We start from the raw sequence: 18,855 nt of genomic DNA on the forward strand, positions 1-18,855 counted from the left end.
CTACGCATTTTTTTTTATAATTCAACCGCTGATAATGGTGCCATTTTATAGCAGAAAATATGAAAAACAAGCAAAAAATTGAAAAAGTGACTGTAAAAAGTTGAAAAAATTAGCTAGGCAAAATGTAACGATAGGAGGTCGTAGAATAGGCCAAATACTACCAAAAACCAAACATAAACTAAACAAGATAAATGCAAATTAAGATACTAAAAATGCAATAAGAAAAACATAAAACAAGAGAAGTAAAGTTTTTCGTAGAACAAACGTTGCTCAAAATGACCTCCTGAACGTGGGAAAAATAAAAAATTTCGAAAAAAAAATTTGGGCGGTAGAGGGTTAACACAAATATTTAGATTTAGACAACTTTTTTTAGAAAACCTTCTAGTTTAAATTTGTTGAGTTCCACACTTGATTTCATAATTCTATTTCAACATAACTTATACACTTGACGCATTTCATCTACGAATGTATAGCACACGATTAGTGCCATTTTGCTTCATTAAGTCAAATTGGGTAAACTTTTCGCGCCAGATGGCTAACTTTAAGATGCATGTTCACACCACTCCAAATTGACCAATTGAGCTCAATTATCTGCGGGATAGCCGTCGTCGTCCGAACGCATAAGATCTCGGTTTACATAAATTCCGAACCAACAAAAAGTGCAGCCAATTCTTCACGCAAAATTTCGCACTTCAAACTCACGCCAGCTATACTCAAAAACCAGTTCACAAACCCGCGTTGAACAAGGTTGAACAAAAAGAGTCACCCAGTTCTAATAATTGCCTTTCCCCCTAGGGGGGCACTTCGATGGTCACAAAATTTGCACACACACACACACTTGAGAGCCCCATCAAACAACCGAAAACCTCCACTCGGTTTGTTGTCTTATCTAACCTCTTTCTCTGTGTCTCGAAACAGAAGCCAATGATGGACATCAACGGCAACATTTCGTAACCACCTCCCCCCCCCCCTTCGTGGAATCTCAAGAAGTGTGGATGCTGCAAAGAGATTGATGGGGGGGGGCAGCACATGATGACACCACCCCCCGTTACAACCTCACACCCCTCTTGTAATCGTTTAGTGATGATCAGATCACTTCGATAAGAAAAATAGAGAGAAAAATAAGAAAAGATAAATAAATCATCTGAATAAAGGGGAGTGAAGAAGGGGGAAGATGAGGGGGCAAAAAATTGTTCACACCATCGTGGTCCACCCTCTTGGCATCTTGAAGAGTTACAAGAGATGCCAGCCAATCTGCATCAAGCCTAAAAATAGCCACACCGAGCTGGTCTCAATTATTGCGTGGAACAATGCTGAGAAAGAAATGCATGTTCGCGAGCATCGTAAGCTATGTAACAGCACTAAGTTTCATTGAGAGTGGGGAGTTTGATCCTGTTGAAAGAGGGACGTTTTGTTGTTTTTTTTTTGTTTTGACAGATTAAAAAAAAAATGAATTTCTCGTAGATTTAACATAAAGAACAATCAGTAATTTTGACCAAAATTCTAAAAAATACCATCTAGAAAGCAGCCTTTGTACAAATTGATCAGCAAAATGGCAATTTGAGGCAAAGCATAGCATAGCATGGCATTTCATTTGCAAGTTAATGAAAAAGTTTTTTTTTGTGAAAAACTGGCAAGAAAAATGCATGTAAAAACACTAAAAATAACATGTAAAAGCCTAATCCGAAACTGAATCTGTTGTTCAGATTCCAACGGCACCAATCGCCAACCAACTTGCTGGAACGACGAGTTGAAATTCAAGATCGGTGCATAGACTGGCACCGCACCTTCTCAGCCAAAGGTGTTGAATTGAAAGCATTGAATAACATTTCATTTTCAGCGGCAGTCTTGGTTTGGTGTGGTCATCTTTTCGAAGAAAATTTGGACAATCCAATGGAATTGTACAGCTGCCTGTGAACTGGTTCCGGTAGAAAGGGTCGGTAATGAAGAAATGGAAATTGAAGTTTCTGTCTCAAAAAGTAGCATTAATAGAAATTAATGATGAAAAATGCAGGAAAACATTTAGAATTATCAAAAAGATTACAATAGTTTTTTTTAATCCCGTTTTTTGATTGCCAAGAGGTCGTAGAGAGCAATTCTCTCTTCATGAAATAGGGAACTACAAACAAAATGTTCAAATATGATGGTTCTTTTTTTTAAAGTACCATGAACATTACACACTTTGATCTAGATTTCCGAACTTAAGATCACTATTTCAATAATTTTGCCGACAGCAGAAAAAAATTGGAATATTATCCAATTTTGAAGCAATTTTTGTATGAAGATCCCAAAATTGTATGGTTACTTATGAAAAATTGCTTATATGGTCAGAAGTTTCATCCAAATTCAAAAATATAATTCAGATTCACGCAAAACTTGCGAAAGGCTAGAAAACTGCTCAGATCCTAATGTAAGATAATTAGAAATATCGAGTTTCTAGAAAATTCAAGTTTTCAGTCCATATTTAAAAAAAATACTGTAAGGCTTTATTTTAAAATTAACCATATTTCTTTCAAAAATGTATGAAAATCGTTAATTAAAAAATGAAGACTTGTCACCTTTTCTCAAATCATTCTTTTATGGTCAAAAAAATAAAAAAAGATAAATTTAAAATAATAAGCCATGGTATTAACATTTGAATGAAAAAAATGTTTAAAAAATGTATTTAAATACACCTGCCAAGTTATTTTGCAATGATTAGTTATCAAAATATTTTATTATTGTTGACTGGCCTATGTGCTTTAAAAAATGTTTTTTTAATAAGGGAGTGGAAAATCTAAATGGGTCATTCTCTACCCACTCACACAAAATCAGAAAAGGATGCCCCGACCCCTCTTCGATTTGCTTGAAACTTTGTCTTAATCGGTAATTTTGAACTCTGATCACGAATCCGAGGTCCCCTGAAAAGTTACAAATAACACAAAATGTTAAAATGTTTTTTTTGCTTCACATGAAGAAATTATGGATTCGATAAGTACACTAAATGTCTCTATTTTTTTTGTACTGTTGGGTAACGGAAAACGGATGGAGTTTTAAAACTATTTTTGTTTTTTTTTTTCGATGAAGAATCCCTTTTTTTTGCAATTGGGTCCTAAAATGAAGCTTAGATTGCTGATGTTATTTTTAACAGCGATAAAGCTTATTTTTCTGAGTACAATGACCCTTTGTACGACCACAAAGAGTTTAAAATGGATTTTTAAATCAATTTTGAAAAATTAACCTCGCGGTCCTTCTTGACAGAAAAGCTCCTACTTGACAGCTCGTTCCAAGGGGACCATAGTTGATCCATCGAAAAAATGTTGTCTTGTCAATAACAAAATTTTGCATTAAAATGAAAAAAAAAAAATGATCAGAAATGGTTTTTAATCGTGTTTTTTTACCGTTGTACATAAAAATTGACATAGGGCTTTAGTACCCAATTTTGAGTACGCCGTCCGACGGAGATTGACCCTTATACAGATACTAAATTTAATCTCCGATGGGGTATCTCGGCGAGTAAATCTTCAAGAACACCTCAAAAAGTCATAGCAATCGCTGATTTTTTTTCCAATTTCAGAATTGTCAATACTTCATTTTTTAGTAACAACGAAAGATGGTTCCAGATATTCAGCTGCTCATTGAAGAAGCTGGGAGCACTGGTAGCTTTCTCTTAAATTTTGATGAAACTATAAATTTTGCAATAAGGAAATCTCAATTTTAGCGATTCTCATGTCCACCCTACTGGAGCGATTTCGTGCAACGCCCTCCTCCAGAATCTTGCCAATATCGGAGCTCGAAACGACTCTGCAGCGCGTCATTCAGGACTGCCGTCAACTGCTGTTGTATCTCAACAACGCCCTGCGGCTGTGGGATCGCCAGCAGCAGCATCGCAGCATTGCAGGCGTCAACGGAGATGATGGTCCCGTGGCCAGCCGCACCAGAGGTGCCCTCCGCCGCTTGTCCGGAACTGCTCCGGGGACGAATCGAAAACCACGGGTGAAGCGACCGGTTCGAGGAAGGCGTTGAGCTTGATGTTTTTAAATTGATTGGTGATTTTTTGATATTTGAAATATATTTTTATAAATTTTATCCTGAGCGTTGTCATTGGAATTTTTCCAACGATATCGTTACAAATACGTGTTTATGCTTCCCTGAAGGTACAAAAGCGTAAATGTCGTGACATTTTGCCTCATTTGACGCAGTCCCAAGACCAGTTTTTGCATCATCTGATACACGCAGTCGTCGCGGTGCCAGAGGCCATCACAGTTGGGCACTGGTCATACGTGCGAGTTGATCCGTAGGTAATCTAATGTCAACAAAAAAATGTAAAAAATGTTTTTTTAAGTTAAATAAATTAACAATTAAAATAAAAAAAAAACAATTTAAATCTTTTTTTAACTGTGTACCAACAAGCTTAAATCAGGTGGAAATGCCTTTCTTAGTGGAGACTATATGGCATTTAAGAGTGGATTTTTGAATGGCACACGTCGTCGTTGCCTCTAACCACCTTTGAGAGGGACGATAATTGATTAAAGCTGGGCCCGTTTGCTCTGTGTGATCAAGCGAGAGAGGAGGGGACAAATTCTTCCGAAATGTCTTCGCGACCAAGATGAATGGTCTGTGAATGGAATGAGCTTTAGGGCGTTCACTAATTTGGAATTATGTAAGGTTTTGTGTGTGTGTGTGTTTTATGGTTGACATTAGTGAAATTGGTGGTGATAGATGACTTTTTGAAGCAGCCGACACCCGATCGTTTGTTAAGGTTTAGGGGAAAGGTCCGACTGAAGATTGAATATTTTACGAGCTGTAGTTGAATTGGGAGTGACGATCGTGGGATAACTGGAACACGATATGTGAAAGGTAGAAATCTGAGGAACCTGAATATCTAAATATATACAATAGTAAATACTGCAAACGTTTTAACTCAATAAACTCCTTAAATTTCACATTTTCATCAACGGTCGATATCATGGAAGCTAAGCCTTCGAGTGGAATGGTGCTGCCACCTTGGTGCGACTAGCAAAACCAGTACGACGGCAAAACTTTTGCCGCAAAAGCTTTCTAGAGTTCATTTGGTTTCTTTGGTCGATTCATCTCGCGCTCTTCTCTCTTGCAAATTCATTGCGAATCCATGAATAAAGGCAAATCCAATGTAATGTGATAAATTTACCGTAATAGTGGAGATATGGATAGAATTTGGTCAACAGTCCTTTTAAATCAATACATTGCAACGCCCATTTAACTTTTCATGCTTTTGGTAAATTATTCGTTTTTTTACAATAACATAGTGTAATATTGAAAAATATGCTTATATAGACTGCACATAGATTTTCTTGCAGTTAAAAAATACAAGGGGGAGGAGGAATCCCAAATATTGCGTTTATGAAAAAAGAATGCCCCTGTAGATTAAGAAGCAGGTTGTAAATTTATACTTTTTAAGGTAGCGTTGCTGCTTAGTAGTTTTAATATACAAGTTGCAGAAAAATAAATATACTGTTGATAACAAAATTTAATTTAATGATGCTCATCAACCAGAGAGTTTGTTGCTCCGAGATTTTTGCTCAATCAATTTAGTATCCTAGAAAAAAATTACAATCAATTTGTTTCAAGATAAAGTCTTAAGCATTTTTTTGTTTTAATCACCCAAGTATATTTCTAGAGTTTTTTTTAACTTATGAAACACAATAGCTTATAGAACCTTAAACCAAAATAGGCCAAACAAACTGAACATACTATGCATAATTGTGGATTGAATTGTTTAACTCGCCGATTTAAATTCTTTAATTTAAGAACAGTAATTTTTTTGCAAACAGATTTTTTTCAATTTATCAAAATATATTTTAATTTAATAAAAATATCATGGAATGGCAAACGCATTTAAAAATACTTCCAAAAATGTATTGATAATTTAGCTTAAAATTTTGTTCTCATCATTTGTTTGCCATCCAATTCTTTTGTTATGAGCTGAGGCTCAGCCTGAGGGAAAAAGCTTTGATATGCTTTACTATAAGACAACTATTATTTTGTACAGAAGCAATTTAATAAAAATATCATGGATTGGGTGTCGTAAAAAAAAGGTTGAGCCAAATAAAAAATACAAAAATACAAATTGTCAAAATCGGCCGACTTCGTAACGAATTGCTCATATTGAATTTATGGCACTCATATCATGGAAATTTTAATATTTTGAATTGATTTGAGCTCATATGAAAAATGCCAAGATGTTAAAACAATATAATTTGAGGCTAAATGCAGAACATAAAATACGAGAAACGAGAAACAAGATGAGTGCATTTACAGCAAAAGAAGAAACATCATTACAAAAATAATACCTTGTTTTTTAAATGAATTTGCCTACATTTAATAGATGGTAAGACAAAAATATAAGCAATGACAAAAATAAGCTGAAGAAAGTACCGTAAAACGGGGTGACTTTGATAGGTTTCACATTTTTCCGCAACATGAAGAGTACAAATTAAATACGTACGCAATGGTTTGAAATCATACTGACCGTGGTAGAGAAGTGTTCAAAGTACCTCAAGAAGAACTTTTGATGAAATTTTGAAAAGTTTAAAGAGTTATTTAACTATAATAAAGAAAAAAATGATGAAAGGCTTTATTTCAAACATCAGAAAGTGTTATGATTTTCTCAATAAACATGATTTTGAATCGGAAAACGGAATGCATTTTCGGATTCTTTGTACAATTGTCCACTAAGAAATCCTATCAAAGTCACCCCGGTTTACGGTATTTATATTTTTTTCTACACAGAAAAAATGGCGAGTTTAACGGACACTGACATAATGAATTACATGTAAACTTGGTCGATGTAAACTGCAATTTCGATTTAATCGTTTGAATCACACTAAAATCATGTTTCTACAAATAATTTGTTGTTAATTTACATCAAATTGCTGTTTAAATTATAATGTTTAATGACGTGCAAAAGTATATAATTTATGATGTAACACTCACAATAAAAAATTTCTGGGATATGTATCTATAACTGCAAACACTTATCATTTTTTTTTAGAATTGTAACGACTACTGAACTATCTAACTTTGCCAATATAATCATAGTTTTGATAAGCAAAGTACAATTTTTTAGACTGTGCTAAAATTTACATTTTATGGAACATTATTTGAAAGTCGATATTTTAAAAACATTTTTTTATTTCGTTTATAGTTTACAAGCCTTACCCGACAAACTTCGTTTTGCCTATTTTTTTTTTCGTTTGTTGACATTTTTTTGATTTTTTTTTGTTTATTCAGCCTCCTGTGATCAAAATATGATTTTACGTAACTTTCTCCATACAATTTGCCGATGCTCCGGAATCGGTTTCAGAGTGGCCAAAGTGTCAATTAGTTAGCGTAAGAACCTTCCTTGGGCTTATACGAACCGAACGCAACAAAGAGCACCTCGATTCAACGCTCCGTATTGAACTGATTCGCGTTCGAACAAAACAGTCGAATTTTTTTATATATATAGATAGATTAACAAATCAACTGTGTCAAAATAATGATTATCAGGGTTTCGAATCGTGGCGTTATAATTATTACAAGAAGGATAGTTTTAATCGCTCAGTTGTCCGTATTCTACGCTCTTACTGTAATGCATGAACTAAACACAAAAGCTTAGCAGAAAGCTCTCTCTAATTCATTTTGATAATTTATTTACAAGAGAGAAAGCTTTCACTCTTCTCTCATTCCATTTCGCGAGAGAGTTCATTTCATTTCTAATCCGTCTGGCAACCCTGCCTCCGTTCGTTCGTTCGTCGTGATCTTCGTCACTGAAAAGCTCTCCCATTCATCGACGTCGGCTGGGCGTCCGCGATTCATTCAACAACTCCAGTCGTCGCGACGCCAACTGGTAGTAGTACGGTTGGTGGAGTAATTTTCCAAGGCGTGAGAAAAAATGCTAATGCGGTGCAGTGTTGCTGAGTTTGCTTCATTAGACGATTAATTCCGATATTTCAGGCGGCGTGTTTTAATTACCGGTGGCCGGCAGTGCTGCTTGGTAAAGTGAATAATTACGCGCGGGGGTGGCTTAATTGTGTGATTTTCCCTAATGTTTACCTTGAGGAGAAAGGGTTGGTCATTTGATGACCTCCCCGGGGGGTTGAACAAATTTTGTTTGATTAATTTTGTTTGCAGGTTTCGAGTAGAAAAAAATCACTCTCACTTTTTACTTTTTTCGTTTGAAATTGAGATGCTGCCATTGCCCTTGGGGGGCAGAGCCTTAATTGGCCCATCCTTCCGTTTATCACGGCAAACCCATCGCTACCTGATTTTTTGTGTGATAGTTTGTAGCATATGACAGATTTTGGGCTGCGATGCGAACTAATTCGCACTTCCTCACGGAACCCTGCGGCAAAATTGATCATTCCAAGCTGGTTGGAAACAAATAAAAGTGTTTTCAGATTGAACGCGCGCAAAACGTTTTGTCGGAACATGGCAAAATTTGATTGAACAAGTTTTTTTTTAAACTGGCGAACCGACTAGTGCCCTCGAGGTGCTTTGGGCTTCGAAGGTGGCCACCACAAAGGAACTTGGTGTAGATCGGACACGACCATGCATTTGCGTGGTGTTACCGGTTTTTTGGAGCTTTGATTAATGTTGATGTCAATCGTAATGACTTGATTTATTTTTAACATTTAGTATTTATGATTATCGCTTCAAAATGTGTTATGAGCTGGGCCAATTTGAGGGAGGTGGGATTGAGATTTTCAAAAAAGTGTCCACGTGGTTTATGGATGGTCCATTAACCCTCTACAACCCAACCCCGCCTTTAGACGGGCTTCGATTACAAAAATCGCCAAAAATCCATTTTTGAAGCAATTTTTGATCTTTAAAAAGCATTGGTAAGAATAACTCTTAACATTTTAGAAAATTGATGGGTTGGAAGTTTAACTTGTTTTATGTGACTTTGCCAATGTTTTTAAAAATGTTTTTTTTTTAGAGGTCAACTCTCATATTTTAAGTGAAAAGAAATATGCAGTAATTTTTCTAGTGCCCCAGACTATGCCTCTACGCATTAATTTACTATTTAAATGATAATGGTGCCATTTTATAGCAGAAAATGTGAAAAACATGCAAAAAAAATAAAAAGTTACTGTAAAAACATGAAAAAATTAGATAGGCAAAATTTAATGATAGGAGGTCGTAGAGCAGGCCAAATACTGCCAAAAACAAACATAAACTAAGCAAGATAAATGCAGATTAAAATACTAAAAATGAAACAAAAAAAACATAAAACAAGAGAAGTAAAGTTTTTCGTAGAACAAAAGTTGCTCAAAATGACCTCCTCAACACAGGAAAAATAAAAATTTTCGAAAAAAAAATTTGGGCAGTAGAGGGTTAAAATATTTCAAATTGATTTGATATTTACATAACCACTATTTGTCTTAAATTGTCGACCACGTGATCACATTTCAATTTTTGCATTGCATGCAAAGTAACAAAACAAAAAGAATTGTAAAAAAAAATCGATCGCTTATCGATCACAAATGCATAAAAGGCAAATTTTGTGCCAATTTCGCAACCACGTGCAATCCGTACGTGGTCACGTCTTTTTTGTTTGGCACGAGGAAAGTTGAGGGCAAATTTTTCCTCATTTTGAGTATGTGCGCATTTGTTTATTGACTTTTTTGCTGCAAAAAGGCGCGTCAAGCAGTTTCTGAAAATTGCAATCCAAAGTGATCCATTAAAATTCCAGCGAGACTTTATTACGGTTAATTTGCATGTGCTGCCAATATCAACACCGGAGGAGGGCATAATTTGAGGGCAATGCCGAACGTTGGGGGGGCTCATAGATCTAATGAAGACAGCAGAATATAATTTCTGCTGTCGCGGTGCAATTTTTACGCGGATCGCCGTAATTTTAACCGCAGCACCGTGAAACGTGACTGTGCGGAGGTGGCCCTCGACGGCAAGACTGTAGAATTAGCTAGAAGAAGGACCTTGGAAAGTGATTTTGTATTCAGATCAGAATGCAGTTCGCAAACAGGGACCGAATGAGCTAATCGATGCTTTAATTGTGTGGAATTGAGGTTACTCATTGGGATTTGACTTGTCAGTGCTTTCAAATAATAATCATTTAACAATGTATCTCAACACTGTTGTCAAATTCCAAGAATTTTAAAATAATTTAACAACCTCTTTAAAGTTACTTTCGATTATTGGCACCCATTGATCGATTAACGAAACTCAATCGCACACTGTCCCTTTTTGCAAAAATCAAAATTATACAATCGAATGACATAATCGTTCCCCAAAAACACGTCCACCGCACTCACTTGTTGCGAGTTGCCAAACTTGTTCCGCCAAAAGGTCCCGGCCGGTTCCGTCCCCGTTGTCTACTGCACAAAATTTATCAACTTCGCAGCCAATCAGTTTCGTGTCATTACACATGGCTTCAAACATAACCTCAAACACCGGCACCGAAATTGCCACTCGAGCTTTGTCTTTGCGCGACGACGACGACGAAAATCGCTTGGAGTTATTTTTAGTTTTGGTTTTTAGCTTCCGAAAAAAAAAGAGAAATTTTCCGCTAAATGTTTGCAGTGGTTTTCGAACAGCCATGGCGTGTTAATCACTGCAGTTCTCAGTGTGCAACCGTGGCGCATTTTTTCGGGAAATTGACGAAATCGACACGTGTTTGGCTACTGCGCTGTTGTCGAAAAACGGGTGAAAGTTTGTGGATTATGTGGCTGAAGTAAGTTCGTTAAGGGGCCGGGTTATTAAACGACAGGTGGACAATGTGACATTTGTTTTGGCTTGAGATAGTTGGTGTTATACAATATTCATTTATTATTTATTGGAAGTTTTCCAGATAATGTTACATGAATATAAATTTTAATTATTTAAATGAAATTACTTGGAACTACTCGTTCCCCAACTCGATCCTTCCTGTCCATATAATTTTTGTGATCAACATCAGGCAATAGATAGCTATTGAAGGATGTTTAGAGTGATCGAATCAGCATTCACCAGATGCTTTCTAATGATTTACTAAGAAAAGGTTAAATTATATTCGATTAGATTAGAACACCTTAAAATAATCTTGAGAACGTAAGTTTTAGTCGATTTTGTAACTTCTACAAAAAGGTTGGAAGATATTATAGTGTGATTTTGACATAAAAAATATTATTTGAGTTTCTATTTAAAGAAGCAAACACATTTTATAACTATGGTTTGATGAACAGCTTTTTGCTGTGTGTTATTTAAATAAATTTTCCGATATTTACTTTAAATACTTTAAATTACTTTTATTTAAATACAATATTTACTGACATTATTAAAAACACATTGAAAATCTATTTTTTTTTTTTTGCATTATTATTCAAATGGTATTTTAAGGCTTCTCATGGAAAGAGAAATTCAAGTAAAGAAAAAAATGCTATTTTACTAATTCAAAATAGAAATTCATTTTATGTTAATATTTGACCACACTTCTGGCACAAACTGATAAGGCTGTAGCAAATATATTTTTTCAAGTTTATGTCCCTTGACTCTACCCAAAGTCAAGGAGGAGGGAATCAATTTAAGCCATGTTTTCATCATTTCAATGAAAAAGATTTGTAAAATGCATTATACACCAGTAATGTTGTTGTGCAATCATTAGTTAAAAACTAACCTAATCCACGTATGTGGTTGGTGCCTTCCTCACTTTTCACCAGCACTGCACAATTAAGTGGAAAATGGATTTTTCGAAAAATGGTGACGTTTTGGAGCTTTGGAGTCTTCAGAAGAGTTGTTGCAAATGGAAAAGAGCAACTTTTGGTTTGGTTCAAAATTAGGGTGGTTCACGATTAGGGTTATTTTGAAAATCTAACTTTTCAGGAATATTTTTGGGAATTTTTCGTCTTCTAAAAAAATGTTGGGCTCGCCAATACAAGTAACTTTGTCGAAGACACCACAATTTTATCTCGTAATCTACGCCTTCTGCGACCAAATTTAGAGAAAGCATCTGAGCAAACCTTCAAAAATCAGTTTTTCGAACGTAGCAATTCAAACATTTTTATTTTCTGACAAGTCAATTTGGACTTAAGGGTCAAAAGTTACAGCCATTTTAAGGAAATTCGAAAATTGACCTACGTTTTTCTATGAAATTTTGCCCGCTGAATCTGAATCTACCCTCAGAATTGAGCCAAAGTGTCAAAAATCGATTTTTGGTCATATTTTGGGTTTTCTATGTAAAATTATCACTTTTCGAAATAACTCCTTTTTTTGATGATTTGAGCAAATTTACTATCCAGGTTACTACAATCCACTGAACTACATTAAAAAAAAAAATTCAGTCTTCAGTTATGAGTATCTGTGAGCCCATACTTCCAATTGAAATGTGGCCAAAGACAATCTTATGGGAACTTGTACGAGCTTTCCGGTAAAAATATTTACATGACTGATAAATCAAGTCTGTCATATATTCAATTCAATTCAATTTATTTCATTAGTAAATAACCAATTAAAAATTCCGTATTTCTTATAACCTAATAGAGTTTTGGAGTTCCTTTCAACTATGATTTGAACTATAATTCATTTTGATGTAGGGAGCAGAGAGGGTAATATGCACCCACGGGGCAAAATGCACCCCCTGCTTTTCTCAGTATTTGGTAGAATTTTCCGGGAAAAAAATCATAGAAAATGAAAGTTTAACATTGCTAAACTGCCCATGATCGCATTAATGTAACTTAACACGTAGCCTTATGTGTGGGACAAACTTGCCTTGCGTTTTTCTCAGCTTGCTGTTTTTGCATATGGGACATTTATGCGATCATGGGCAGTAAACCATGCTGGAAAAATTTGAGCATCGTAGTATAAAGCAGCTTAAGTTATTTGCAAAACTTTAAAATGTTGTGTTTTCATCTAACTTTCATTGAACTTTCATTATGATCTTTGGACAATATAAAAAGCATTTATTGATATTGTAAGTGTATATAGTTTTTGATTTCTGTAAGTTTTTTGAAAACTTTTTCTTACTCTTGTCTATTCCATAGTTATAAGTAATAATTTTTCGATTGAATTACGATGTAAAACACAGCTGAAAGGAACACCAAAACTCTGTTATATACCTAAATGAACTCATTGTAACTTGGATTATTCACAAATAAAACCGAATTGAAATTGAAATTGAAATATAGTTTTTGAAAAAAAAAAGAAAATTTTCTGCAAAAAGCGTGGTTGGAGCAAAATGCACCGCCGTGAACATCCTTTGTAAAAACAGCGGTGTCATCTAGTGGTGACTAGTGAAAACTGCTTTTACCCGGTGCATTTTGCCCCATGTTGTGGTGCATTTTGCCCCGTTGTTGTAGTGCATTTTGTCCCAATGCTGTGGTGCATATTGCCCCGCATGGTTGTTTGAAATGAATCAAAAATGTTTTTAGAAATTTGATATTTTCGAACAATTTTGAGGTTTTTTAAGACTGTTTTCACATGGATGACGAAGAATAATTATATTATAATAGTTGTTTTAGAACATCGAACAAAATTTTCCACAGTAATGCTACGATGCAACGGCTTTGAGATACAGAAATATTTAAATTACGAATTACGAATTACGAAACGCTAACGTCCTTCTCAAATGTCATTATCAAGTGAAACTGGCTCCATATACACAAAAATGGCTTAAATAAGCGTAGGATCACATGTCTACAAAGTTTCATTGAAATCGGAGAGGGTCAAGACAAAAGTACTTAACAAATTCCTATTTTGGGCTGGAATTGCTCGTATTAAAAAAACATGATATTAAAAAGATTAAAATCGAAGAAACTTCCAGAATCTAAATAAAACCTGTATTATTGTTAAAATTCAATGAATTTACACCATAAGTTTCATAGTCGAAAAATCCCTATAACAGGTAAAAAAACAGAGCAGAATCATTCTAAGAAACATAGCATTCATAGTACAAAAATGTAGAGTTGTGCAATTTACATAAACTTTTCTCAAAACAAACAACTTTTTCAAAGACCTCACGTCAACGCCTACCGAGCATCGTTCAAAACGGAACCGTTTATCCGATAAGCCAACATGACCGCACTTAAATTGGTCATATTTACCATCACTCAGAGTCGCGAGAGACAGGTCGTCGAGCTCCTGCAGAGTGCGACACGGCCGATGTCGCTTCCCTCCAATCTGATAGCGCACCTTCCCAGTCGCGTCATTCGTACCTACGAAATGTGTTTTTTATATGTTTTTTCCAAGAGACCCCAGACTTTAAGCGTTTGTATACAAATTTTTACTTTCACTTCTGGGCTGGACGACGATGACGTTCGTCACCTCTGTTGAAGTCTCTCGCATTTCGGAATGGGACTTTAACTGGACATTCTATTGCTTGAGGACGCAGTCAACCCTGGTTACTTAAGGGGATGATTAATAGCCTGTCAGAGGCCGGAAAATAACTTCGAGGTGCATCGAAGGGCTCAGCTAGCTGAGCGGTCCAAACCGCACAGGGTCAAGTTCGGAAGCTCGGAAAAGTGAATGCGCGATCGGAATCTACAGCATCAACAACCCAAAGAGACGCAGATATTCATCGTGAATGAGCCGAGCTTCAACGCCTTCACCTTGGACTTAACTGCTTGAGTGTTCCACTTTTATTTCGGTTCGCCGTCAAACGGTCACATGGCGACGGAGTTCGGAAATTAGTCAAACAAACAAAATTTCACGGACCTGGTCAAACCAGTTCTTGTGCCAAAAAGTCGCGAAGCGAATGAACGTTTTGCGTGTTAGAGAGAGAGAGCTAAACCTTAAAAAATGGAAAAGGTGACAAAAGTAACGGAACTTTAAAATTGTATACGCATTGGGTGCTGGTTGAAGAATGGTCCAGAACCCTTTTTTGGATTTTTTGCGAGGGATGCTAAAGCAGACCTCAAGAGGAATAGGCTTATTAAAATTCATAAAACTGGTTTTGCTAGAGAAGTTTGCATTGCTACGTCAAAAGTTGACCCAAATAATCATGTTTGAGTGAATCTGTGAGGCGTCTAACCAAGAATTTGTGTTTAATTTATTATTAAAATCAAAATTTTACTTCTGTTCAATGTTTCACAGAAATCTGGGAAAAATCTGGTTGGCACAATATTTTGATATATTTGCTCATAAATAGCTGTCCTAATTTATACCATGGTCTCGATTTGCCCTAGTAGACGGTACTTAGAATCAATGTCAAAAGGTTAACCAAACAATAACATTAAACAAATTTTAATTTAAATAGTAATAAATCTTATGCAAAAACTATTCGAAAGATAATTTAAATTAGAAGTAAAAACTCTGCTTAGTTGTATACACAAATAGGTCAATATCTCAGTACCATGAACTTTTAAACCAATACATTTTCTAAATTGTTCAATAATTTTAATCAAGTTAAAAAACGCCACTCATCATAATCCAAAATAATTTGAAAATTGATCCTACAATTGAACATAATCCACTAAACTTCGATACCACACTTGAGCCGCCCGGCATGCAATCGCTTAAATTCCGCCATGAGCAAGCACAAAAAACCGGACTCTAGTCTATTGAACGAAAGCAAAAGTGTTCGCACCAAAGTTCGATCACCACCGAAAAAAAACTCAATTTTTTAGTACAACACGATCACCTCAATGACGCACGGCTTTTTTCGATCATGCCAATAGCCGGACCGGTCAGTCCACAACAAACTACTGTGGACGGAAGGTGTTGGTTCTTGTTTTGATTTCATCAACACTCCACAATGAAGCAACACACTGCGCATGCCAAAGCCGCGAATGAAGGCTGAACTCAGCATGTTTCAAAGACCAATCAATTGGCCGTCAACGAGTTTGAGAAGGTGGAGCTTTTTTCAAAGCTCATTTTACAACACGAAAAAAGAACACGACTTGCGTTACAAGATCTTCGCGCAAGGCTGTGTCATTGAAGCCCTGCTCACTTGAGCAATTAAAAGATGCACTTACTCAAAAGTGAGAAGCTTAGGCGCAGCTGAGTACCTTCCACTTTTTAGTGCTACAACTTCCCCCAAGTGGACAAAGGTCACAACGAGTGCCGCGAACGTTTTGTGAAATCGCTCAGACAAACAAGCAAATTTCGGCTGAATCCGAAACTCGCACAGCCCGCGCGATAATTGGCAAATGACCCACTGTCGGGTAGGCCGAAAACGTCCAATTAACCTGGGTCAATTTAGGAATTAACGTGAGCAAACACTTACCTCATCTTGAAACTAGCAGCAATTCAAACAGACAGCGCAAATCTCTTTCTCAAATCCGCTGAACGAGGTTAATCCAATTCCAGACGATGTTTCGCTACCGTACGGAACTCCGGAGGAAACCGGTTTGCACGAAATTCAAATCACGTAGTTCACGGAAGGACCGCTCCTCCTTGCAAGAGTAGGGAAGAGATTTGCGCACAAATCTTTTGTCTCACTAACAAACAAGCGACGAACCTTCGTTTTTTTCGACAACACACAAAAATTTGCGATCTCACTCACTGTTGCTCAACTTCTTGTAATAACTGTATAATATTTTTCTTCTTGTTGTCTTCGCACTCGTCGTTTACGGATCTTCAAGATTTTCACCTTTGCTGAGCAATTCACACCTACGCGGATATCGGCGGACGCCAAAACGGACACGACGCTTTATTACCACTTTTTTTCGCTTTAACGGCCAGGGCTTTCAGGAACGGTGATCACTCTTAAATTTGAGACTGAAATTTGCTGAAACAGGCTGCCGGAATGGGATGAACACTATGGCAGCTTATGAAAGTGACGGCTGATGATCATGACCTTGAGTGCACTGCGCAGAGAAGTCTGAAAGTAAATAAAAACATAAAAGCTCAAATTATTTTAGTATTCTGTGAAATATATTTTAAGGGGCAAAATCGATGATAATCGACTAAGGGCTATTCGGAAAAATATAACATTCTAAAAAAACATTTTGTTGTTGTTGACAAAAAGGGCAGTTTGCGTTCATCAAGTTGTTATTTTTTGGAGAAAGTTTTTTTTTAAATCGGCCTGAAAAATTAGGGGGCCAAACATTTGCCAGAAAAAATCAATTTTAAATAAGATTGAAGTACAATCAACAAAAAAAATTAAATGCACTTTGCTGCGTTGATATCATATCAAGCACAAGCATGTTTGGGCTCGTTAAAATTATCTGTATTTTTTGCGAAGTGTAAAGTACCTTTATATCCAGTTCATTTTTTTACATCGAAGATCGAACCAATAGTTCGCGTGATAGTCAGTTGAAAATAACAAGCAAATTTTAGATGTCACTTAGAAAAAAATATTTTCATTAATTCGAATTCTTTGTAAAGGTGTATCTAAGAAATTTAATGCCAAATTTCTTTAGGGGTAAAAATGTTAAAATTTCCAATAATTATAACTTAAAAGTCAAGCTGACTCCATAACAGTGCACTTTATCAAAAATTGGTGAAGTACTTTTCAATTTCAAATTTGATTCACCTTTTCTGATTTTTTTGTCGCATTTTCGATATTTTTCAAAAAATCATATCTTTGGAATTAGATTCTGCACCATCGCATCGTTGGCTATTTCATGAAAAAAAATCGTAAAAACTTGTACGTTCACAATTTTTGTTGTTGACAAGTTTCTTTTTTCTAAGTAATTGTAATTGTAATTTGTTGATTTATTGGTTACGATAGCCTGTTAGCATAAACTGTGCACCAAGTCAAAGATTTAAGTTGTATTTTTTGGGAGAAAGAATTTCTTTGACAACATTCAAGGGTCAAACAAGTTTTGAAAAACCTTAACATTTTAATGGAAATATAAGTACAATCAACTAAAATCAATTTGAATTGTCAAGCATGTTTGGACTCGTTTAAAATATTTGAAATTTTTGAGAAATTACGATGTAAATTACCGCAAAAAATAATTTAATTTCTTTACCATAATTTATATAAATTGCACCGTTTAGGATTTTTTTTTGGTTAAGCCATAAACAATTTTATTTCAACTTTCTATTTCTTCTAAAATTCAGGGAAAAAATACAATTCTTGAGTTTTTTTGAAAAGGTTCTATAAACGTCAAACAACATAATAGCTGAAAGGACTTTCCATAGAATTGATTATTTAACGTTTATTTTTTGTATTTTTTTATCAAATAGGGCACTATTAGAATTTTTGCCGATTTTGAATTTTTGGGACCATAGATCGGAAAGTACACAAAAAATAAGAAACAAATATTTTCATGAATACATAATTTCAATAATTCATAAATATTTTCATAAATTCATTAATATTTTGCCAATTTTCGTAGTTGTATAATATTAATAATGTATAAAGCATTTTCTGATACCTTTTGCTTCACATATTTTCAAGTTGGACTAGAAATTATAAATTTAATTTTTTTAGGAAAGTTAAAAACATTTAATAAAATTTGTACGAAGATACCAAATATTATTTTCTCTCTGAGACTTTGAGATTAGACAATTAGTATTTGAGTATAGCCTCACAAAGAATTCAAATCATTGGAAATGAGTTTTTCTAGTGCCACCTAAATAACCTTTAAATATAGATAAACATGAAAAAATATTATATTAATATTTTTAATCTATTACCAAAGATATCAAATGGGTTAGAAAATCCCATCTCAATTTCTCAATCCCATGATAAATTGCCTTTTTGACATAGGTAATGGTTGAACAAAAATTCATACAAAATAAAAAATAATAATACAATGAATACCGTAAACTGGGGTCAATCGGGACACATGGGGCGAATTGGGACAGCAGTTTTAACCATGTAGAAGCACAATATTTTGATTTTTCTGGTTGGTTTCGGTTAGAACAGACTCAGGCCAACAAAATGTGTACATCCATTTCCAAATTTGAAAACATTAAGTGCTCTAAAAACTGCTGTCCCTATTCAGACTGTAGTCCCGATTCACCCCAGAT

The 18,855-nt window shown here is 35.3% G+C and overlaps 1 protein-coding gene across 1 annotated transcript in view; it reads right to left on the bottom strand.

Annotated features, from left to right (window-relative positions):
* LOC120426125 (uncharacterized) overlaps nt 1–16,645 on the bottom strand; it is a 108,584-nt gene extending 91,939 nt beyond the window's left edge. The window contains exon 1 of the mRNA XM_052710522.1: nt 16,157–16,645. The gene's annotated coding sequence lies outside the window, so the exon portion shown is untranslated. The remainder of the gene's footprint in view (nt 1–16,156) is intronic.
* Between the last annotated feature and the right edge of the window lie 2,210 nt (nt 16,646–18,855).

The sequence above is a fragment of the Culex pipiens genome, chromosome 3, assembly GCF_016801865.2.
Source record: "Culex pipiens pallens isolate TS chromosome 3, TS_CPP_V2, whole genome shotgun sequence".
Classification (NCBI taxonomy): domain Eukaryota; kingdom Metazoa; phylum Arthropoda; class Insecta; order Diptera; family Culicidae; genus Culex; species Culex pipiens.